General features: G+C 38.8%; 1 protein-coding gene across 3 annotated transcripts in view; it reads right to left on the bottom strand.

Moving 5' to 3' along the window:
• Stxbp6 (syntaxin binding protein 6) overlaps nucleotides 1–25,847 on the bottom strand; it is a 249,728-nt gene that overhangs the window by 203,579 nt on the left and 20,302 nt on the right. Inside the window, exon 2 of one of the 3 annotated variants that reach the window (XM_048798729.1) lies at nucleotides 21,931–22,009. The exons of the other annotated variants lie outside the window; for them this stretch is intronic. The gene's annotated coding sequence lies outside the window, so the exon portion shown is untranslated. The remainder of the gene's footprint in view (nucleotides 1–21,930; nucleotides 22,010–25,847) is intronic. 3 annotated transcript variants of the gene reach the window in all.

Here is a 25,847-nt window from a genome sequence, read left to right as displayed (position 1 = left end):
ATATATATGGAAGGAACTAGAGAATATCATGCTAAGTGAAATAAGCCAATTCCAAAAACCTAAAAGCCAAATGTTTTCTCTGATAAATGGATGCTGATCCATAGTGGAGTGGTGGGAAGTAGAGGGGAGGGCAGAAAGAAGGAACTTTGGTTTGTGTAGAGGGGAATGAGGGGAGGGGTGGAACTGTGGGATGGGAAGGACAGTAGAATGAGGCAGACATTATTACCCTATATACATGTATGATTACACTACTGGAGTGACTCTGCACAGTGTACAGTCAGGAATGAGAAGTTGTGCTCCATTTGTTTACAATATGTCAAAATGCATTCTACTGTTAAAAAATGTGTGTGTATACACACACACACACACACACACACACACCCTGTATGTGTGAATCTTTTTAATCTAATGTACCGGGGTGAATTACCTAGTATATTAACTAATCATTCAGTAAGTCCTTCTTGAGATGGATCTAGTCATCAAATGCAGAAGCAGAGATGGATATTCAAGTAGTAGTTGTGACAAGACAGAAAAAGAGCCTCTGCCTTCACATTCTTCCTAGTGGTGATATCACAGACCATGAACTGCCACAGCCTCACTTAAGTTTATGCTACTAGGATGACTCTTTGGGATGGAGTTAGATAGCTTCAGGATGGGAGCTGGCCCCTGGAAGACCAAGGCGTGAGTGAAGGGTTGGAAAGTTCAGCCCCACTGCCAGATTGTCTCCATTTCTGCTACTATTTTGCTTTCTAGTATTTTTCTTTGGTTGTTTAAATTTTAACCTCTCTGCTTACATTTTCCATCTGTACTTGCACACTGTCTACTTTTTCCAGTAGAGCCCTTAATATATCACAGTCCTTTGAAATTCCTTGTCTGATAATTTCAACATCTATATCATAACAGAATCTGTGTTTTGGTTATTATTTTGTATGTTTTTCTTGCCTTTGGGACCATCTTAAAATTCTTTTGATGAATGTGGGACATCTATCTGTTAATATAAAGTAAGGTAAATGAGGCCTCTAGTGTGATAATTCATTTTTTCCAATCAAGAAAACTATAATCAAGGCAAAGGGTAGAATTATTTTCCACAAGAAAGTATATTTGGACTTACATGTTGACATTCTCTGTTCAAACATGCACCCTCTATTAGGTCTTTGGTCTAAAAGGCACATGTGATCACTAGGCTAGTTTCTCAGGTTATCATCTACAATAACATCATGGAAGCCACTATGAAAGGTAGATTCAAACCACTCATCAGTGTCAGAGACAGCACCCAACATATTTCAAGAGGACATTCTTAAAACAACTTCCTGAAAGTGGACAAGGCTGCACCAATACTGCCTGGCTTCTATAATATCATTTAGTACAGTGAACTGAGATGCAGGAAAAATTTAACTCCATCACTATTAATCATCATAGACTATTTTAAGAGATGTCAATAAGCTCCCTATCTCCAGCAGAAATGCTTATGCTCATTTGTGAATGAAGTTAATTCACAACAGGCAATCCCATATTATTAAATTCTTAATGGCATTCTAACTCCTGCTATAGAAACTGGCCTGTCTTCACAGAGCTTGTCAGAGCAACAAGTCAGCCCTGAAATGTCCATCAGATTCTTACATGTGAAGGTCAAGGAATCAAAGATGTGAAGATGATCTTCCACTTCACTGACTTTTGCCAAAAGAACCTTAAACTGACAAAAGAAGCAAGAAGAACAAGATCAGAGAAAAGGTCTGACCAGCTTCCTTCAAAGTCAGCTCTCAATTGGAGGGGAGGGGAACACCAGTTGTGAAACCTGAAAAAGAAGGAACATGTGGGTGACAGCCCCACTGTTGCACAGAGGAACCCCTACTCACAAAGGAGTGTGGCAGCTCCTCTGTAAAATATTTTCTTTCCTTGCCTTTGGTGTCTTCAATCCTGTTATTTCACCATTCTGTTCTGTTATCACTATTAAAATGTGCTTTTAGGAAGGAACATAATAAGTTCCCAAGGGAAGGATTTCAGATGTAATTTTATTAGGAAAACAAGCCTAATTATGGATGTGCATGCATCCCTTTTCAGAGAATTTTCCGGAATCTTCAGTGAGTCAAGCAGGACTTAAGATACAAACCTAGCTACCAAGCAGAAAAAAGATAAATCTGTCGTTCTTTTATGAGATTGAACAATATAGCACATGTAATATGAAATGATTCTTTTGCCAAGAAGAACACAGGAATGTGGATCAGTCTCATCCACCAGATATGAGCCATAGTATCACATGCTGGACAAGATGAAGACACATGCCACTACACTCATACAAAAACCCTTTAGCGTATCACCACTCTCCTTTCATAACCCTGTGCTAGGCAATTCTCATTCTGGATAAGGCCAGGTCAGTGTCACAAAGGTAAAAGAGAAGACATCACATGAATTGACAGCACACAATGGCAGCAGGAAGTAATGTTCAACACAGAAAAAAAACAACACCAAGAATGGAACTAGCTCAAGAAGTCCTACCACTGTAAGAAATTTTAGTCATCAATTAATTCATCATTTCCTGACTCATACATAATATATAAAACACTGCTATACTCTGGAGTAAAGCGCTAGGGAAAAGCATACAAAGATAACCAAGATCTGGTGTGTACCTCCAAGCAATATATCATCTCAGAAGGCAGGCAGGCCAACAGTAACAAGGACAAATAGGAGTATCAGCAAATTGAAAAAGAAAATTCATAAGGGATGAAGAAGAAAGCAGCTGAGAGTTGTTGAGCAAGCCAAATGAAAGGAGCCACTGAACCTGATGAAATTAACCATTAAAACATGGTTGAGTGGGATTTTCTCACCCTACACATGCTAATTCTCTCATCTCACTGTCCACCATTCACAATTCTCAGCAAAGTAACAACTTAGATCATTTTACTATGCGTCCAGCTCCATGGAATTCAAAGGATAAAACGGCACTTAATCAACTCTGGACAATGCCACACCTGCTAAATGGTCCATATGAGAACTGTAAACATGGGCAGAGAAGGCAATACTGAACAGAGTTGTATACTGGACTTTGTGGCTGACCACAAGAAAAAAAAAAGTTTCAGGGGCTAACATGATTGGATTAGGAACCGCAGAGAAACAGCACCTCAAGCTAATTTGCCTCTCAGCTCTTGATTTAAAAATTACTAATTTTTTGAAGCAATCTGAATGTGTTTCCTCCAGCTGAGTGGCCCACTTACAGTGGTCTGGTCAACCACAGTTGTCAGCTCTTTGCAGGCAGAAACCATGTTTCTCTCATTTCTAGGTATCCCCAATAGCATCTAGAACAAGGTAAGCACTAAAATAATTGAGAGGGGCAAAAAAAAAATGGATAGGTTCGCATTCCTTACATTCTCCCTACCGCCTAGGGATGAGAGCAGGCAGAGGAGGAGTACAGTGAGGAGCAGAGGTATTTATAAGCAACTAATAGTGAGTGCTGGCAAACACACAGCCACAGCCTAGCACCACCATAACCACCTTCACCCACCAGCCCTAAGGACACCATTTAGTGGAATCAACTTAACCTGAGGAAGGTGCCTCTCAGTGACCACCCACAGTCACAAAAGTCCTTAGGAAAACCTAGTCATTGTGTAAAGAAATCCAGAAACACTTCAGAACTGTGTGTTCTACTCCTATGGCAGGGACCTAATTATGAGTTGTTCCTCTTCTTCACACTGAACCAGGGATTTGGGCTGACAGGCTCCTCTGTCTCCATTACCATCATCCACTGCTCATTCACTGGCAGCTCATGTCACTCAGTTAAGTGGCTGCAACTAGCTGCAAGGGAGGTGTTTTAGTCAGCTTTTTTGCTGCTATGACTAAAAGATCTGACTAGAACAATTTTGGAAGAAAAGTTTATTTGGGGGCTCACAGTTTCAGAGGTCTCAATCCACAGACAGCAGTCTCCCTCCCTTGGGGCTTAAGGTGAAGCTGAACATCATGGCAGAAGAGCGTGGCACAGGGAAGCAGCTCACGTAAAAGATCAGAAAATCGTGCTCCAGATACAAAATATATACCCATAGCCACGCCCCTAATGAGCCGCTCCTCCAGCCACACCCCACCCGCCTCCAGTTACCACTCAGTTAATACCATCAGATGGTTAGCTCACTGATTAGGTTAAGGATACAGCCCAATCATTCCTCCTCCAAACTTTCTTCCATTGTCTCACAGTGGTGAGCTTTTGGGGGATACCACATCCATAACAGAAGGCCAAGTGCATTCTTGCTGGGGGCTCAGGAAGAGGAAAACACGGATTCTGGTCAGATGTCAACAGCCTTTGCCACTGTACTTTATGGCTTTTCCTTCCCCTTCCAAGCTTTCCTTTGCCCTGTTCCTGTGTGTAAGAATATGTGTATGTTGGTGTGTGTAAAAATATACATACAAAAAAGCATACTTCTGTTTCGATTCCATCTATATAATAAATAACAAGGAACCTCACACAAATATGGCTAGTGTTCTACCTCTGAAGGAAAAGGAATGAGCTGAAATTAGGGACGGAGGAAGCAGTTCATTAAAAAGCTCTCTTTCAAGCAAGCAAGGGAGACAAATTCACCTGCTTCTACAGATGCCTTAAAGCCCTTATCAGGATGCACCCACGTGCAACACTCTTGAGGGTTTCAGGTCCCAGCTGGAGAACCTGAAATAAAGGCAGCAATGTGTTAAATGATGCCCTGCAACCTTCAGTGGTTCCACTATCTGCTCAAGAACCATCACGTCTTAGACTCAGCTCTTTCCTCACCAACACTAGATGCTTGCTTTCTTCTCAGAGCAGGTTTTTACAAAGAAAGCATATTTTACTTTGAAGACATTTTACATCTTAAATATGGGTAGAAACAACGCTGCACTGAAATGTGGATGGGAGGCAACTGGTGAAAGGCACTCCTAGATGAGGTGCCCCACACCAGCCTCCCCAAGCTCCTGACTTAAAACCAGCAAAATGAGAAATCAGCGTATGTCATGGACTCTCATAGTCTATCTCAAATGTCAAATCAAGACAAGCAAATGATCTACGTGATGAATACACTAGACTACATGCCCCTCGGGCAAGGTATGAATATGATTTACCTTGCTATCCTCCACAACACCTTGTATCTGCCATCATTCAGGAAAGGTGTGCTGAATGAATATAGTCAGGTGATGTCTATTCATTATTAGTAAGTCCTCACACGTGTCCACATGAGGACTGCCAGTCTTGAGGACAAACACGTAGCCGTATGTCTCATTCTGTACACCACTTGGCCAACAGGTGTGGAGGAAATGCTTTCCAGTTGCAACTGTGACAACAGTAGTGGTGACTGGGACAGCAAATTAGTCATGATATGCAAAGGACTGTGCTGCTTCATGCCTGTGAGTCCAATCAGTCACCTTGAGTAGTATAAGACTCCAGATTCGAATATGGTTCCCTCACTCCTCAGCAATTCCTATTCCATTCCCTATGGTCACTGACCCACAGCTCATATCACCCTCTGACACGTTTAATTTAGCGTGTCTCTCTCCCCCACTCAAAACTCTGTCCATGTTTTATAGCACCCAAAACAGTACCAGGCACATGAGAAATACTCAATAAATATTTTTGAAAATAATGGATGAAATAAATAAGAAATGTGGACTTTTTTCCTCCCAACTCTGAAGATTTTAGTCACAAAGAAATGATCCCTGCAATGCTCCAGCATATTCACATTCTTCTAATACCTCAAAAGGAGATCTACAGACAAAGTCACTTTTTGTACCATCAAAGTAGGTTTCTAGAAACCCAAGTTATTGTCCTGCCATCTCAAGGTCCTCAAATAAGCCAAGGATGATTATAATATCAGCTTGGACATACTTTGGGTAGTTTTTCCCCAAATAATAATCACATGTGCAGTACTGGCTCACTTCCCAGCTGGCTCCCGCTCCTCTCCAGAGGTTGGTGCCTGGCACTCTGAGCCCACACCCAGAACCCTCTGTAAGAAGCCAGACAGGGATGGGAAATTCCTGCACTTCAGAAAAATCCGCCTGAGCCCCACATGAACAAAGATGTCAGACCTCAGACTCAGCTCAATTCATGGAAAGTAGCCAGAATTCATTTAAAGAAAAAAAAACAAAGTTCAGCTTTCCAAACATGGACTTGTACCTGGTAATATAAATGGTTTTAGGCCGTTAAGGAATCACAAGATGTTATAATTAATTCAACAAGCTGTTGCTTGACGGAGCTCTATCCAGTTTTACTGAGTTTTTGGCATATGGAGAAGAGTATTTTTTAGAAACAATAATCCTTATTTAATTCACTCTTCTGTTGACTCTCTGAGAGTAATTAAATAATACTCCCAAAGAAATGAGAAAAGACACTATCAGCCTGAGAATGTGTAACACAAAGGCATTGTACGCATCAAAAGTTTTGATACACCCAAAACATTTTACACTTTAGAAGTATTCTTTAGAAGAGTAAACATTAGCATCTAGCAATTCACAAAAGAATGGCTAAGTTTTTAAATCCCAGAAAGAATTGCTCTAACATCTTCCACCATATTTCTCAAAATTTTCAACAACACTTTCTTCAACTATACTCTGATCAAAAGGTTGTTTCAAGTTTCATTTGTTAGTACTAACCACCCAAAACACCTGATCCAGTCCACCAGCCTGCCAGTGTGGATTATGTGCTAAACCCAGAGAAGGCACAGAGAATGCCCAGAATAAGATGTCCCCAGACTAGCTTTTTTCACAAGTGACTGGATTTATTAGTAAAATAAAAGGAAGAGACTGGATGATAGCTAAGATCATTTCTAGTTGATTTGGTTTGCTTTCACTTTAGAAGAGTCTACACAACTTCTAAAGTATATTACAAAACATGAAGTAAAGGCAAAAATTTTAAAAATAAAATTTCAAAAGAGTTTGATAAGTGGAGAATCCTTATAACTTCTAATATTTTATGTTCTAAGACTTAAACATAAAGCTTCAGATCTTATCTCATTTCCTAGGGACTTTTCATCTCTTAATCTCATTTGCTGATTACCTGATTCTTTGCTTTCCCTCTTTCTTTCTTAGGCTTAAAAGTATTCTGTTCTTATTTTTAAAACTTTTTTCCCATGTTCTTAATCGGTGCATTATGGTTATACATGATGGTGGTATTTGTTGTTATACATCCATACATGCACACAATATGACAATATAATTTGGCCAATATCACTCCCCACTATCTCTCCTCTCCCTTCTTCCTTCCTCCTGGTTCCTTCCTTCTACTGTTTCCCACTTTCTTACTTGCCTCTCAAAATGAAAGATGTAAAAAGAATACAAATTGTTAAAAAAAACAAAAAACTATACAATAAACTTTACACATTTCCTTCCCAAGCCTAAACTTTAAAATGTTGGGGTTAACAGTATCATTTAACATAATCAAATATAAAGAAAGCTTTCCTCCCTTAGTAACACAAAAATCCATCTGGCCTAATCCAACGAACTGAGGACTATGGAAGGGCCACAGTGTTGGCCACCCTCCAAGATCACACTCCAACTTATTGCTGACCCCTTTCTAGAAGGTACAGTTTTCTAGTCCCATTGGTGCTGTTAGTAGACTTAAAAGCACTAACACATAGCTTCTTCAAACAAAATCACAAAATACAAAAACTTATTTAGAATCAACCCCAAATACCACAAATTTGTACAGGACATGTTGCCAAATTATCAGCAACAGTTACAACCACCATGTGAACTGAAAATCATTCAGAGCAATTAGTCATCTTTTCTGGAACAAATGGCACTCCATCTATACAGAGTAGTGCTATTCTACCAGCTTTATTTTTTTTATTTATTTATTTTTAGTCATACATGACAGTAGAATGCATTTTGTTTATAATACATACATGGAATGTACATACATTAATCATATTGTCTATTCTATTCTGCTGCCCTTCCTATCCTCCCTACTCCTCCCCTCCTCTCCCATCCTTACCAGCTTTATTAAGACATAATTCATGTATCACATAATTTGCCCATTTACAGTATACAATCTAATGGTTTTTAGTATGTTCACAGGCAACCATCGCCACAATCAATTTTAGGATGTTTTCATCCGCTGAGAAGCTCCATAAGTACTAGCTGTCATTCCCACTGTCTCTCCCCACGGGGTTCCCCAGGAGCACTATTCAGATATTCCTTAACTCTGAAACACCTGGAAGACACTAAACACAACTGCTGCCAACAGGGCTCACTGAGATTTGGGATAAAGGGGAATGGTCTTCAGAGCCTCAAAAGCACACTTGGAGATTCTGACATGGCCTCCTTCCCTCTTGGGAATCACTGCTGTAATAGATTCCACCTCCAGACACATTCCTGGAATTCTGAGTTCTCACCATAGAGACTCAGCCAAGGCCATTGTCACGAAGAGCTGTTAATTTATGGCTCATTTTATGATGGATTCTCCCACTCAAAAAGAGACTTTTGGACTACTCCAAAATTGTCTCCAATTAGACACATAGCAAGAACAAAAATAATCTGGCCCTCATTCCCCCATCAATAAAACTTTTTCTCCAGAAAACCTATTAAAGCAATCGAAATTAGTTCCAATTTCTACTTGCCAAGCCTTTATATTCTTTGCTTTTAAGAGAAAGATAAAAAGTAAGCAAAACCCGAGTTTTAAAATCTGAATTCAAACTGACTGGGGCTACTTCCTACTTCAGTAAACAAATGTGTGACCTAAACTAAGAAAGTGTTTCATGTATACTCAAAACATATGTTTGAAAAGCACTTACCTACCTTTAGCCCAGCTTTCTAGTTAGGACTGCACTTCACGGAAAACTCCACACCAAAAGCACCTTTCCTCCCAGTATATCAAGGTCCTTAAGAAAAAGAACTTTCTAAACAGGAAACAAAACTGCAGAAAGGTGGGGCCATTTTTCTGGGTGACACCAGAGCCCAGAGCCCCAAATTCCTGGCATTCCCCAGCTATAAGTTCAAGGCTCCCATTGTCACACAGCACATGCTTTCCATGTGGAGTCAGGTCTGAGTATAACATAAAGCTGAAAACCTTTTCTTTCTTTCTTTTTTTTTTTTTTTTTTTGCAATTTGGTCAAAGTGACAAATACAAAATAAAATTTTGACAAGACCGATCATAGTGGTATGGAAATTCACAATCCTTCCCTACAAAAGACAACCTTCCCACTTTATATTCTTTTACATATTCTAAAACTACCTTTAGTAAAGTTAGTGAGAAGACTTGCTAGAGAAGCCCAGGCAGGTGACATTCCAAGTGCAAACATCTAAACCACAACAGGTCGCTTAGAGCAGATATTTCAAGTATTTCACATTTAATGTAAAAAAATAATAGGACTGAGTGTGTAGCTCAGTGATAGAGTGATTGCCTCGCATGCTCAAGGCCCTGGGTTTGATTCCCCAACACAGCAACAAAGAAAGAAAGAAAAAAATAACAATTGAGGCTCTAGTGAAAAGTAGATTTATTCATAAAAATAAGAATACAATTAGTATTTAAAATCTTTCCAACAAAGAACTCTATATTCCACTAAAAGTTCTGCAATCTTTGCCATGGTCCTTGCTTAACTCCCCACCTAAACCACAAACTAATTATGAATCACTGGAAAGGTAATGTGGGCTCTGATCCAAGCTTCCTATGTGACACTTTTCCAGATGGCTACCAGGTGTAGTCAGTTATTTCTTAACATTGAAAAAATACCCAAGGTCATTACATAAGACTGTCCTCTCTTCCGTATGGACATAATTAAGAAAGTCACAGCCAGCTATTCTGGAAGACACTTAGTGTTCTTATAAGAAAAACTCTTCCTTGTATCTAGGAAATGAGAGTTAATGTTGTATGTTAGCCAAGAGAAGCTACAGTTATTGGGAATGGTGATAAAATGACAAGTTACTGAGTTCATTCCAACAGAATAAAACAAAGATTCCTCTGAGGCCCCAGGGACTACAAAAAAAACAGTAGTTTTAAGTTTCCATATTTTAGAGACTTGTATACTATTCAGTGATGGAAAAATAAGAGTCCAAGGTTTAAGGCATAATTATTCAGCTTTTCAAACTGCATCAAATTGCAGAATATTTTCTTGCAAAATTTTGTTCAACTAACAATTTTTTTTTTTAAAAAAAGTGTTTCTAAGCTATATGGTTGAGCAATCAATTGGAACCTGGATTCAAAAATTAGTGGAGAATCCATGAGTCATTACCAAATTCCACAGCCAAAGCAGGCTTTTCTCTGGATGACTGAAATCTTCAGAAGTTAACACTCTAATGAGGTATTACTGCATGCTGAATTTCCCTGCTGTAACTAGAAAAACAACATATTCAGAGTATTGTTTTTATCATAGCATGAAGCTAGAGCAAACACTCATTCTGCCTCTATATTTGTTCTTCCCTTTTTGAGGGACATTCCATTTGAGAAAAAGAACATCTAATTTTACTTGGTGGCCCCTAAAATGTTCATGTCTGGCATAGTGGGCAGTGTTTACATCCTCTAAGCCTTAATTAATCATAAACTTTGGACAGCAGTGATTCTGTTTTATGAGGAAAAAAAATACTGCATAAACATCTAGCTTCAAATTCTGGTTTTGCCACTTACTAGCTGTGAGACTTGGAACAGATCACTCATACACACAAAAAGGAGTTGGAAAAAATAAGGAGCCAATGTGTAAGGCCATGATTATGTATATGTGGCAGGACACATGAAAGATGAGCCTACAACAGCATTTCTCAAGATTTTTGGTCCTAAGACCCCTGTAGTCTCAGAAATTGTCCAAGCATTCAAAGAGTGTACCTTAGAAAATTCTAGAAAACACAAGAATACATATGCATACATTTGAGTGACTAATGTGTGGCCTCTAGATAAAATCCTCTATAGGCATGTAAAAAGATGAGAATAAAAGAGATAAATTATGTCTCAGAATCATGAAAACTGTTTTGACTTTAAAGGCTCCCTGATAAGGTGTTGGGAACCCCTGAATTCTCAGATCACACTTTGAGAACATGTGGCCTAGCATACAGAGAGCAGTGAAGCTGTCCAAGACTACCAGGGTTATATCAAAAAGATTCAGGAGCCAACACAGGGACTCCTGCTGGTCAAAAATGGGACAACTTAATAAGAACAAATGTGATGGATTAAAATAATAGTTTAAATCTACAAATTCTCAATAAACCATCCTGCCAACCAGTTATCTTTGAATGACACGGAGCCAACTATTTTGAAAACTGGTAAAGGGAAGGAACAATCAAGACATTTTTCTGGCCATTCTATACAAACTGTAACTGAGGATAGCCAAATAGCTGATTAGCAGGAGTTTCTCTTTAAATAATTAGTCTAGTTAATAAATAAATAAATAAATAAATAAATAAATAAGATTGACATGACATAACATTTTGAAACCCCTAAGAATTCATGGATTTAAGCAGCAACAATCACTACTAGTTGTCAATGATCATCTTGTGAATACACTCTCTCTCCCTCCCTCTCTCTCTCTCTCCCTCACACACACACACACACACACACACACACACACACATAGGGAGGGAGGGAGGGAGAGAGAGAGAGAGAGAGAGAGAAACACACAACTGATGTTAAGGGTGTCCTGATGGGGATACACAAAACCACTCACATGCTGTTTTGCCAAAAAAATTAAAATAGCATTCAATCCAGCCTCTGGAAATAACTGCCAGTTCATAAGAAATACAATGGTGAAAGAGCTATGCAAAATAGAACATTTCACATTTAACTCCTAGGGATGTTATCAGCAAAATCCAGAATATGGGAAAATTAATAGAATAGTCTAGTTTAGAAAAACAATATAACCACAAGGATAAGATGGTGAGAAGTGAATCTGTAGATTAAAAAGGCCCAAAGGGTCATGCTAACCAATTACAATTATGGACCTTCTCTGGCCACTAATATAAACAAATAGAAAAGAAATATAATGAAAAAAAAAACAGATAAAATTGAATACTGACAGAATTCCATATCAATTGCTGGTTTTTTAAAATATGATAACTATACTACAGTATTAAAAGAAAAACAAGTCTTATCTAAAATATTTGTAAAGAAAACGCTTACTAACGAAAAAATAAGATGTTAGGGATTTGCTTCAAAGTAATCTGGAATAGGAAGAGGAGCCTGAAATCTAGATGAAACAGAACTGGCAACAAATTGAGAATTACTAAAATTGGGAGAAAGGCACACTGGGAATAGTATTATATTCTCGCTATTGTGTACATGTTTAAAACTTCCCATACAAAAATAAATAAATAAAAGTTTTAAAAAATGAAAAGTAACCCTGAAAGGACCTGCTTTACTTCTCCAGCTATCCTGTGAGCTTCCCAGAGCCCGGACTGCATGCCCTGCCTGCTCAGCCTCAGCACTGTGCAGGGTACACAGTAGGAATTCATGGAAGACTTGATGAACTAGGCTCCCACCACAGATCTGCAAAGTTGAATTTTCACAGAGTATGTTCAGTAAAAATGTTCTGAGCCAGTGGTCTCTGCACCTTAGCCTTCCAACATGATGGGAAAATAAAGTTGTATTTATAATGTGATCACACACACACACACACACACATATAAAATAGAAAAGAAAAAAGAAACATTGTTTCTGTTTGTTCTTCTTGGTTCTAGAAATTTGTTCTTCTTTGCTTCTATTTCTCTGAATTTCTCAAACTTTCTATAATTACACCACATTATGTTTAATGTTGGAGGAAACTAGTAAATCTTACTTTTAAATCACTGACAATATCAAAGTTCTAGTAATGGCTCTTTCTACATATTTCTAAGACCCTATTCTGTTCTATCTCTAAGACCCTATTCTGCTCTATTTCTAAGACCCTTTCTACAGCTTAGATAAATAAAACAGTAATAATGAAGAAAATATTAAAAACTGTCATGGGAGATTTTTAAATTTAACTACAAAAACAATGTAAGAACATCCTCATTTGTATCTGGGAAGGGAAGGATATCCATTATCTTGTCCTCTACAAGACCAAAGAGAATTGCTATTTAAAAAAAAAATAATCACATTTGGATAACTTGGAGCAGGAGACTTCTTTGGGTTCCTTTAAGCCTCAGTTGCACAAGAAGCTGGGGGCAAGCAGGGCTATCCAGAGGCTAATGGAAGGGTCTCATGCTGTGCTTCCTGCTGTGCCCTCCTCTGCACCCACTCTTCCAGATAGACACTCTGTCCACCTCCACTTGCCCCTTCTACCAGCTCAAGAAGGAGGAAGGAAAAGGATAGTTTAGTTTAATGCCAGACTCCACACCTGACAACATCCTATTCTCCAAAGGAAGATGTGTCCCATAAACAGGAATGGATTTACTGTTTTTCGATAAAATATTCCTTCTAGATAAACATTCTGAAAGAACTAGTCGACTCCATGCCACTTCAATTTTGCCACTTAGAAAATAAATGAAAGAATCCGTACGACCATGACTATTAATAATTGAACATGCAAAAATAAAAATGTTAGAAATTTGGCATGGATAATTATTATGTTTTTCACATGGGTCTAATTAAACTTGATTTAGACTACATAGTGCCTTCTTTGTTAACCCTGCTATTAAATAAACAAACAACAACAAAAGAAAAAAATTTTAAAAAAACATGTAACTGCCACTTTTCCTGTGCATTAGCTATATGGTGGGAGGTTGCAGGGGGAAAAAGTCAAAATGACTCAATAAATGGCAATGTGACCTTGAAGTTAAAGTGTGAGCTCTAGATTAGCTCATCAATGCTAAGATTGCTGATCTGTCATTTATTAGCTGTGTGACCTTGGGGAAACTGTTGAACTTCTCTGGTTATCATGGGTTCCTCATCCATAAAATAAAAATAAGAGTGGGAGTACAATAGGGTTGTTATAATAATTGAAAGGAAAAATGGAAAACAGACAGTGCCTAACATATGCATGCTCAATAAATCCTACCTACTTTTATGACATATTACATTTTTTACTCTACTTTTGTGTCTTTTTTTTAATCCAAGGAACAACAATTTTATGAAGTTCTAATCATAAAAGTGAGTACTGTATTCTATTAAACCTTGACTCTTCTGTTCATAGAAACTAACTAATAAAGAGAGAGTTAGATTCCCCTTTACTTTTGATCATGAATGGCAGCAGATTCGCAACTTTTTGAACATACGGAGAATCATACCAACTCTAAGGTTCTAGAAAATTCTGAGGATTGGAGACTAAGTGACCTCCTGACCCTCTCTCTCAGGTCCTTTATACTGGGAATATATTTTCCAATAATGCCAAATTCTCCATGATCCTTTCTAAAGAAAAGAAACTCAAAAACTCCATGCCAAAAAGGATTATCAGGAGATGTTTATGATATCCTAAAGAAGCCTAAGTTTTAAAAATACCCGTATACCAAATATAACTCAAAAGAAAATGTCATGCATGTTTGTACTATCAGATAGACTCCTGGTTTGTGAACTTATTAACAGGTCAAGAAAAAAACTGCTGAAGACATAAAACAAGCCAAGAAAGGCATAAAGCATTTTTTTTTTCTTTCTTAATCAATATACTTCATGCTGCAAGGAGCTAGGAGAGAAGGAATGAGATTTGCTCAATACTTCAGACTCGGATAATATAGGAACTGGCATGAGAACTAAAAGCAAAGTTATAAGGCTTACATTGAAGAAAAGAAGTCGGCAGACAGAAGAGATGAAAGAAATGTGAGAGGAATGTTGTTGAGATATATAAAGTATGGTGCTGAATCTGCAGTAAAATTTTTATTAGGAGTTAATACAAATGATTCAATAGTATAATCAATGACTTTGGTAATTAGATAGTATGTACAAAGTAGTATCTCTGGCTTTATATATTTGCACCAAACAAAAGTACATATAATGAGACAAATTTTATTCACCAGAATTCTAGGAAAATAGGCAGTATTTATTTGGGTGATTGTTAAGATACAAAAGCAAGGAACCCTTTCTGTCTTGTAGTTGCCCCAATTTGGGTACAACTTTGATGGATATTCAAGGGAGAAAGAATATGAAGCATAAATAGAATCAGCATAGACAGTAAAGAACACACCCTTCATGTCTTCACTAAAGCCTATAAGAGGAGACTAGATTCCCTAAGAAGATCATCGTGGGAGAAGAACTGCATTCAGAATCCATGTGAGGGATCCAGGAGGCTGAATCTCAGAGGCCAGAGGAACATAAGGAAGTAAGACACAAGAACATGTAGAAGAACCAGAGACTTTGGGTTGATCCAAAGGGCAGGGAATATCTGTTGATACTCATTTACCAAGACAACACATTGTCAGTTGAAAGTAAGGATGCAATGTATTCAAAGATTAGAAAACCCATGGAAACCAGCAAAGCATAATCATTTGATTAAGGGTGGCTTAGGGCCAAATGCATCCCAAGGCTTATTTTGCTCTAAGAAATTCCCGAAGGACATCAGAGAACAGAGTACTTCCACAAAAGTTTGCTGTTAACTCTCAGATCTAGCACACATGGGTAGAAGACAGTACCTGGAACAGCAAGGATTCACTGGACTGGTTGTTTCTCCCGGGCTGTGGATCATGGTAGGCATCTCAGCAGAGCAGATAGACAGCACCATGGTTGAGCTCTCCAGCCTGACTTGAACCTGTCAAGGTTCGAATCCCAGCTTGCCATCTCTAGCTCAAATTCAGACTTGTTCTCTGTGCTCACGTATCCATCCCAAATTATCTCTCTGTCCAAAGGCTCTTTGTTGTGGATCATCCACAGATCTTCTCCCCAGAGCAAAGAAACACAGAACTTCTCTATATCACACGGCACAACTGTACACTACCTCCAACTCATACACTACCTTCAACTCAGCACACCCAGAAAACACTCTTAACTTGATCTTCATGTCCTCCTATCTGTTCTATCGTCACTTTGCTATATCACTTCTTTATTTTCCCATTCTTTCTACAATGTAAACAAACAGGACTGCCAGAAATTTTTAATATCTCGCTGACCTTAGGCACTTCCCATAATTTCTGACTTGTGTGTCACTTACTCCTTATGCAGTAAAATACTGAGCACCTACCCAAGGCCTAGGCAGCAATGCACTAGAACCCCCACAGTTCCTCCCAGAGCCCAGAGGCCTCTCCAGGCCTAGCAACTTCTCTCACTCTTTGTTAGATGCTGTTAAATCAATGAACTTTGACATTATGAAAGGCTATAATTATCCTGAAGACCCAAAACTCCCCTGGTTTTCCAAGGTAATGAACCAGAATGTACTAAAGTATACAGGATATAGAAGCAACAATCGAAGTGATGTGAAAAAATAACAGGAGGCCAAACTTCTATGCTTAATGCTATTCTTTGGAATTACTAGTCAAGGTTAGTCCAGCCTCCCGATATGCTTTCCTCCTAGTTTCCCACACTCCTTTCTTGGGAGTGACTTTTCAGAGACTTGCACACTGTGTAGTAGGAAAATCTTGGATCCAGAACCCAGAGAGCTGTGTCCTGGTCCCAATGTGCCAATATAAATGGCATGGCCCAAGTACAGTCACAAACCTCTTAGGCCACAGCTTCCTTCCATGTAACATTTTAGAGATGTTTCCAACCCTAAAGATAATGAATTCTTAATTTATAAAATTCCTCAATGTAAGATCTTATTGATCAGCTAAAAAAAAAAAAAAAAAACCCTCAATAAGAATATCTACTGTATCCAGGCATGGTGGTGCATGCCTGTAATCCCAGCAGCTCAGGAGGCTGAGGATCACAAGTTCAAAGCCAGGCTCAACAATTTAGTGAGGCCCTACACAACTCAGCAAGATCCTGTCTCAAATAAAATACAAAAAAGGGCTGGGGATGTGGATCAGTGGTTAAGTGCCCTTGGGTCCAATCCCAAGTACCAAAAACAACAATTACAAAAGAATATCTACCATAAATTAATATCCTACCATGTGCTAGGCATTATTTCTGACAGTTTGCAATCCCAACTGGACTGAGGGAATCTGAAGGAGGCCAGGGCTCCTTGGTTACAATGCCACTTGATCCCCTCTGCTGCTTGAGCCAAAGAAGGAATGCTTGGTGATTTTGTACCTCACCTCCCACATTACAGGCTTTAAAATGCTTAGTAAAAATGTACAGAAAAGCACAGGAGAATAAACAGCCACAGGAAGACTTGTGACCAAATGAACTTGTGACCATTTTTCTAAGGAAAAATGCTAATAACAAGCAGTTGGTTTCCCTATTTGGAGAGCAAGAAAAAAAACTATTACTTGGGTAAATAGTATAAAAAAAGTAGAAGCCAAGAAGATCCAATGCTCACAAACAATGTTTTCTTCCCCTTGTTAAAGAAAACAGAAGCAATCCTTAATGACCTAAAGCCCCAGACAGAAAAACCCAAGTCTCAGGACTCCTGAACTCCCCGGGGTCTAAAGGAACTGCTGCCTTGAGTTTAGTAGAGAAGTGATTCTTAACTTGAGACTAGTTTGAGAAGAAGAAGAAAAAAAATCTAAGTTTTCTCACAACCTAGCAATCTATGAAACTATCAATGACCTAACTTAGTAAGTTACAAAGATGAACAATAAATGCAAAGGAATTGGAGAAAGGGAAAATTTAGCACCACATTAGATTTGGTTTTGGCTCCATGGAGCATGGAAAAATGGATGAGATAGATGAGATAAGGAGAAAGAGGAAGAAAGGTGTTAGTACTGGAAAAAGCAAAGGCAAAATCAGGATGATGAACAGGTTCCTGGGACAGAATAAGGAGGAAGCCCTAGAGAAAGCAGAGGGAACTACCTGGTTGGCAGCGAAGCATCTCTAGGCCATAAAACACTTCATTGCATTGTATCCTGGGTCCTGAGGGACGTACAATCTTTCCTGTCATCCTCAGCCTGGAAGAACATGCACTCCTGCTCTGTGCTCTGTCATTCACTAATCTTTCTCAAAATCAGTAACAAGTAGAGCTGTATCTAAAAGACTACATACTTGAATTCCTTTTTTTCTTCTTCTTTTTGATTATAGAGTTCTGCCTCCAGATTCTCAGTGAGGATTTTTATCGCAACCTTCAGATGTTTTGAGATGATCAGATTTAGTATCTTATTATAAAAACTAAGTGCTTTTTTTTCCCCTTGGTGAATCTTCCTCACAAGTATTAAGGAATGCTGGCTCGAATGCCTTGCCATTCAGAGAAGTATTTTTTGAGCCCAGATTATTGCATATAAACTACAGACTGGTAGGGGATTGTTTGGCTGCAGTTACTGCCAAGCCCAATACACACTGCACATGACGACAGATGTCTCTAACATAGCTTCCTACTTACACTCCTTCCAAAGCTCATCACAGTGAGAGCCACTAGGGAGTCAGTTAAACTTGGCCTGTTCTTGAAGGTTTTGATTACACTGTCAGCCACCTTCACAAGCAACATGCCCATGTAAGGCAAAAATGAGGCCCAACTTATTCTAGCAACTGAAGATTCTATGAACTCAAGAAGCTTAAATGAATTACATTTTCTGCAATAACATAAAGTGATTAAACACATATTTTTCCAGATTAAAAAAAATTATTACACCCATTATATATTTCAGAAACAGAGAGGTGGGCCTGAAGCCATTTACATGTACTCTTCCAAGTGAATTTCCATTCAAACCAAAGGCAAGGAGGTTTAGAGGAAATGGAAAATCTGTTCTCAGACAACAGCCAACCTGATCACCTCACTGAATCCTGGCCAAAATCTTCCTCTCTCCCTAATCCTGCAATCAGCACAGATGATCTCAATAACTAGACCCATTAACACTGTGCTCTCTAGTCTCTACTACCTCATATGCAAGGACCCTCCCCTCTATTTCACTGGAGCCACCCACCACCCAGCCAAACATTCCAACCCTCTACTACCATATGCTCAGCTTCAGTTTCCTTCTTGAAATCTCTTTCATTGTGATCAACCATTTGGGCTTCATCAGAAGTTCCATTTCATGTCCCCACTTCCTTACCTTCCGAATTTCCAAAGGCCATTATTGTGATAATACACTTTCCATGACACTGTGCTCTAGACTTATGTTCTCACCCTCCTTTTGTCCTTCCACTTCCACCCAAACCCCAGCCTTAGGTTTTGCCTTCTGAGGCTGTCTGTATCCACAGTGGAGCACCTGGACACTGGAGGAAGTCACACACAGGCAGCGAGTGTCATTCAACACTCCTGAGTACCAACTGCAAACGAGTGCTCAGTAATGCAGGCGGTCCCACCACATTTCTCTCACCAACACATTCCCTCACCCTCCTCCACTGTTATTTCACGTTCAAGCCTCTACAGCCCAGCTGACATCCATGCTGCCACCCACACTCTCAGATGACTTTGCCACCTAACAGAGAAGTGGAAGCCATCATGCAGAGCAACTTCCTGTTGTCAACTGCCTGGCATCTGTGCCAGCCTTCATCCTCTTCCCTCCTGTTGCATCGTGTTCCCTCCTCGAATCTGAACAGCTCCACTCAGCCTTGAGATTCCACTGCATCATACCTTCTCTGGTTCACAGGAACAAATGTCCCTTTTGTCCCTTATTTAATTAACTTCTTCTTTTCAACCAGATCCTTCCCATGGGCACTTCTAATATTCAAGTCCTGCTTCAAAGCACTCCGGCTCTACCTCACATGTGTCTAGCTACCTCCCTGTATTTCTTCTTCTCTTCAGAGGAAAAAAATAAAACGATTTTGTTCTCCTTGGGTGTCTCCATTTTTCCCCCTCCTATTCATTTTTGACTGATCCTAACCTGGCATGGCCCCATCACTCTCTGAAACAGCTCCAGTTCTGGTCAATAATGACCTCTTTGTTGCCAAATTAAAAAGATTTTTTTCCCATCTTTCAAATATTTTCTACCTTAAATGTACAAGCAATATTTTCAATTCCTCCCTGAAACAACCCTTACCTTAGCCTCCACCAACATTTTCCTTCCTGTGGCCACAGCTCCCTTGTCTTTATAAACTTGTCCTCCTCCCTATTCTTTGGGAGTCAGTCTCCTCTATACCTGAGCTTAGGTTCCCTTACCTTTTCACTCTAGACAGGGGACCAAAAGCCCAATTATCTGTAGGGGCAAGCAAATAATACAATTAAATGACACAAAGTTGACTCTCATTTTCCTCTCAAATCCACAATTTAAAATAACAGAATCAGCAGGATTATTGACAACAGAACCTGGGCATCAGGTAAGGTGACAAAAGAGGGTAGTATGAGCTACAATAGAAAGGCACCAACACTCCTACCAGAACAACAATTAATTAGTTAGCTCTAGCCAAAAAATCCTCATTTTTATGTGAAAACTTACAATTGGTAAATGTTGGCAATTGCATTCATTAAAATTCTTTCTAGTGCAAGTAAAAGAACTTCTGGTTCAAACTGGGTTACACCAAAAGGGGAATTTACTGGCTTCTTTAACTGAAGGGCCTAGAGTTGCAGCTCAGCACAGAGTTTAATCAAGGTGATCAGGACCAGTTCTCTATCTGGATTCTACTTCCTTGTCCCCATTCTCAGATAAGTTCTATCTCCCATGTTGTGACAGTTGCTGTTCCTCCAGTCCACATCCTGATAGCTTTAAGCAGAAACCAACAAATTTTCTCTTCCTGGAGCTCCCCATCCTCTCAAAATTCTCATTGGGCCAACATTGATTATAAGCCCACTGTTGAACCCAGTGACTTGGGGTGGGGGTGATCAGGCAACCCTGGGTCACCTACTTTATTTGCAACCAGAGGTGGAACTTTGCCTGAGGCATAAGGTCTGAGACTGGAGGAGAAAGAATTTCTCAAAAGAAAACTAGGGTGCTGCTACCAAAGAGAAAATATATTCTGGGCAGCCAAAAAGCCATAAACATAAGCTACAGCAACTCATTCAAATATTTTTAAAACATTACACAGGCCAAATAAAACAGGTTTTCTGGCTGAAGGTGGCTTGTCAACCTCTAGTTCCAAGCCTCCTTGTTTCCTAGGTGATCCCACCCAAGATCGGACTTTCATCTATCATCTCTACACCAAATATGCCACATTTTTATCTCTGACTCACAAATTCAACTGCCTCCTCAACATCTTCACTTGGATGCTTCAAATTCAAATTGTCCAAAATAAAATTCAGATCTTCCCATCCTCCCACCTCCTACCCTAAGCTGGCCTTCCTCAGTGTTCTTATTGCAAGGGGAGAGGGAAAGAGGGGATTAAATTCTCTCTACGTTAAATTCTCTCTGGAAAAGCAGTTTAAATCAGGAGTCACAAAACAAAATCCTAACCTGAACACTGGTACTACCTGTCGCCAAAAAGTATTTTAAGACTTCAGCAAGGAAACTGGAAACTTTTGACAGAATACCAAGGAGGCAAATAACTATTTCCCTTATAAACAAGTGGGGACCATCAAGATATTCGCTTCTATAATTATTAACTATGGTTTCAACTTGGTGAAATTACATCCTACCGAGTGTAATATGAAATGAGGAGGCATTTTACTATGACTGTATCATGATCCATAGACAGGATTTTTTTTCTACCCTTTGGAATAGGACCTATACTACTCAGGTATTGTTTAAAAAGAAAATAAAAAAAATCTTTCAGAAAGTCATTTGTAAAACTCCATCGAAATTCTTTTGCTACTTTAAATATTCAAGAAAGGTATTTGGAATCTTAATTCATGTAACTTTGTGATTTCCATTTTCCATTTCTTTCCAATTTATTTTTAAGATACATAAAGTTTCACCATGACAAATTCAAATGAGAGAAAGATTGTCAAGAGATGTGCAAAGGTACTTTTGCTTGTTTGTCCAAAGAGCAACAGTTTACTAGCAAACATATTATATCATTTAATACTGACAACAACCTGGGAGATTGGCAAACCTTACCATATTTCAGGAAACCTAAGAAATCACTTGCTGTAAGATGCACCATTATTTTATGCACCACTACATTAGGGGAGAAAACCATCACAAATTAAAACAAAACAAACAATGCACTGTGAAACACATACTGTTGGCACACACCTGTAATCCTTCCTGGTTAATGAGGAAGCTAAGAAGGAGGATCACAAGTTCAAGTCCAGCCTTGGCAATTAAGGAGACTCTGTTTTGAAATTAAAAAACAAACAAACAAAAAAGTCTTATTTTCAGATATGTTAAAATGTAAAACAAACAAAAATATCAATGTCTCAGAATCTGTGAAAAACATTATCCAAAGCCTCCCTTCACAGAAAAGGAACCAGAGGCTCACCCTTTTACCCAAAGTTAAAGTGAATAAATTTGAAGAATAGATTTGAATCTATGGAATCTGCATTCTAATCCATCTCACCCCAGTCCAGCTCCAAGGACTGCATGGTTTCTAGAGTGCCTTCTGGGCCCCAGAAGCTTTTCTGATACAAAGGTGGAAAAGAAAAATCATAACTGAGTCAATTCGATAAATGCTTTTAAACTGTCATGGATTTTAAGGCTACGATAATTTAGAACTTGACTTTTCTCTAACTCCTAGACAGACTAGAAATATCACTAGCACAAATACTCCACCAGGTGTGTAAGAAAAGTATCATTAAGTTCACTGCTAATTCAGTAGGGGGAGGGTTGACACAAAAACTTACAGAGTTGACTATTAATTCTGAATGTGAGTCACAAGATGATTTGTACTTATGAAGTGCCATTACCAGGCCTCTTGTCAAGTGACAAGTTTCTTCTGCAATAAACAATGTCCATTTAATGATTTTTTTTTGTTTCTTTGTTTCAAAAATACCCATTTGGAAAGGTGCTATGTTATACCTAATTATTACATAAATTAATGCAAAGCAAATGCATAAAGCTAATAGTTCTAATCAGTCTATGCAGAAGGCCTTTTGAGTTCAACATCCAACATTCATTAAAAAGAAAATCTGTTGCAAAAGCCAAGAAATTTACTGTATGGAATCTGAACCAGACTGATAGGCCTAATTCACAACAAGGCTCTTTTTATTTAAAACTAATTGATAATAAGTACATGTGAGATATTTAATAATGAAAATAATATTCCCTTTGTTTTTTTCAAATGTTCCTTTTTCCTAGTCCTTCATAGCTGGCACTGGAGGAGAAACAATCCAGCAAATTCTCAGTGGTATCTCCTGTTGGGTCTGCCTTTGTCAAAGGCACATCAAATGTAATATTGTAAGTCTTCATGATGCTGGCAGTCTGTCTATTCAATGGGTATACAGGTGAAAGATGTGCAGGTGGTAGTTTACTTATAAGTATTCTTAGTAACTGAGCAACTTATTAAAATGTTTTGACATCATGTCCAAGCAGCATTGGATGTAGAATTAAGAGACCTACTACAGCCAGTTTCTCAATATGACCTTGATCAAGTCACATCTCTGAACTTGTTTCCTTACTTGTTGTCTACCCAGGGCTACCTCCCACAAAAGAAATTAAGGCCAAAGAAAATCATTTGTAAACCCCAAAGCCCTACACAAAGTAATGAATCATTAGGACTACTAGCCAAAAGCCCTGTTGCTTAGAATATCGAAATGACTTCCTTTTGGGGTTCCTTAAGATGAAGCCACAGGACTCTTTCCAAAATGCAAATCTAATCGCTCCATTCCCAGGCTAAGACTCCTTACTGCTAGGATTAATCCTCAACAGTTAGGTTGGTAGATAATTACCTGAGAAACTGGCTCCTCTGCAGCCTCCTCTCCAGCTTCACTTTTCAAAGACCATTGCAAATATACAGCTGCACTCTGATCCCATTCTCTTCCACACTTCTTTGCCCCTGCATTTTTTTTCTTTTTTACAGAGTTTATGGCTGTGGTTATCCTACCACACTCAGGATGCCTCAGTCTGCTATTAAAGCACTTCAATATTATCAAAAGGCTCTGAACTTCTGCAGGGAAAGCAGAGCCATGTCTTAGTCTCATCACTAGTGTAAAGCCCAATCTACAGCAATTCAATAAATGTTCCTGGAGTGACAGGCAAGGGAGGGCTTTATTTGCACACCACTAGGTAATGGTGCCAAGCAGAAAATCCGAAGGAAAAGCTTTCAAATGAAAAAAGGCTTAGAGGCCCTACCAAATATACCATTGGTCTGCATCACTTATCCAAGTCCCTTAAAGCCAGAATTTTTACCATTTTAGAAAGGTAATATGGTACATATACCTTTTGCTCTTAGTAACGTCTAGGTCAGCACCCCATTCTCATACACAGTGATAATGCTACAGGCAAACTTAAAAATAATACCTCTAAATGAGATAAGTACACAGCTCTTTCACACCCCTTTTCTTTTTGGCTGAGGAAGTCACTACAGCAGGACTGACTCATGTTTAGGCAGCAAATAAAAAGTAATCACACACTCCAAAAGCAATAGGTTATAAAGTACTCCAAGAAGATGGGGTTCAGAAGCACAGAGAAATGGTCACCAACATTGGCAATTACAGTAACCTCTTGGAACATTAAAACAAAATAGCTTATAAAATTTCTAGGACTTAGTACTGAAGAACCAGGTGAGAAAAGAAGTGAGACACAGAGCAGAAAAGAATGAATAAATGAAGAATGAATGACTACATGCATGCATGTGTACAAAAATATTATTAGAACTAACTCCCGTCACCGTTACCTAAATGGCACATACAAATAAGGGCACTCATAAACTAAAATGAGCTATCACAGACCAACCTGACTTGCTTCCATATCAAAATAGAACTAGCAGGAGGGGAGGGGGTATGGAGACAGGAAAGATGGTGGAATGAGATGAACATCATTACCCTGTGTATGATTGCACATATGGTGTGATGCTACATTGTGCACAACTAGAGAAATGAAAAGTTGTGCTGCAGTTGTGTACAATGAATCAAAATGCATTCTGCTGTCATATATACCTAATTAAAATAAATAAATAATTAATTAAAATAGAACCAGCAATGCAAAGATATACAAATATATTATTTTAAACAGCCAGAAAGATTCCTGTGTTATGCCTCATATGAAAATTTTATTTTAAAATTATGTTCTAGCAGATTGAAAATTTTTCCTAAGAAACTGGTAGGTATTCTCCTTTCTGAAAACAAGCATAGCACTACCTAACTAGGAAGAGGAAAGAGAATACAAAATTCTACTTCCAATGAATCTCAACACCTGGACACCCCATTCATGGCTTTTCATGAATCACATGGGAGAATTCTGTCTCTGAACATGTATGATAGGCATTACATGGTTCTATCACACACTACAAGCCAATAACATCAATAGCTACCATTCACTCTACTGAACCCTCACTGCATACAAATAAGGGAGCTAAGTGCTTTGAAAGTCTTAACGTATCCTCACATTAATAACAGAACCTACCTCATAAGGTTATCATCCTAATTTACATATAAGGAATGGATCTTTCCATTAAGAACCAGAACTTTTAACAGGAAAGTCAAATGACTAAAACATCTCTTGCCATTTACTTGGTTTCTACTCTGGGGAAAAAAGAAAAAGGAAACAGCTTGGCTCATGCTCATTCTCCATAATACACACTTTCATCCTGTTACACATCTTCTTCAGTAAGCACGTAGCAGAAGCAACTCTCTTGTCCACACTTAAAGTCTCCCCCTATAACCTAGCTACATGTGTTCTCCACCCCCACCACCAATCCTTGAGTGGGTCTCACCCATCCATCCCTTTTCGGATACTAAAGCACATACCAGGCACCGTGCAGAGGATCCAGGATGTGCAAGTCACAGTCTCATTCCCCAGATTTTCAGTTTGGACATGTAAGCCAATAATCATACTTGAGAATAAAGTATATACGCCACAGGATTAGCACTGTTCAATTCTGTCCTGGGCGGAAGTTCAATGATCACAATGACCAAAGAGTGGTGACCCTTGGCTGGGTCTGAAGAATGATAAAACAGTAGTAAGGTAGATGAGGAGGTTACTTTAAGGCTTCCAGAATCCTGTCAAATGGCCAT

The sequence above is a fragment of the Marmota marmota genome, unplaced genomic scaffold, assembly GCF_001458135.2.
Source record: "Marmota marmota marmota unplaced genomic scaffold, marMar, whole genome shotgun sequence".
In the NCBI taxonomy this organism is placed as follows: Eukaryota; Metazoa; Chordata; class Mammalia; order Rodentia; family Sciuridae; genus Marmota; species Marmota marmota.
This window is presented reverse-complemented; position numbering and strand designations above follow the sequence as displayed.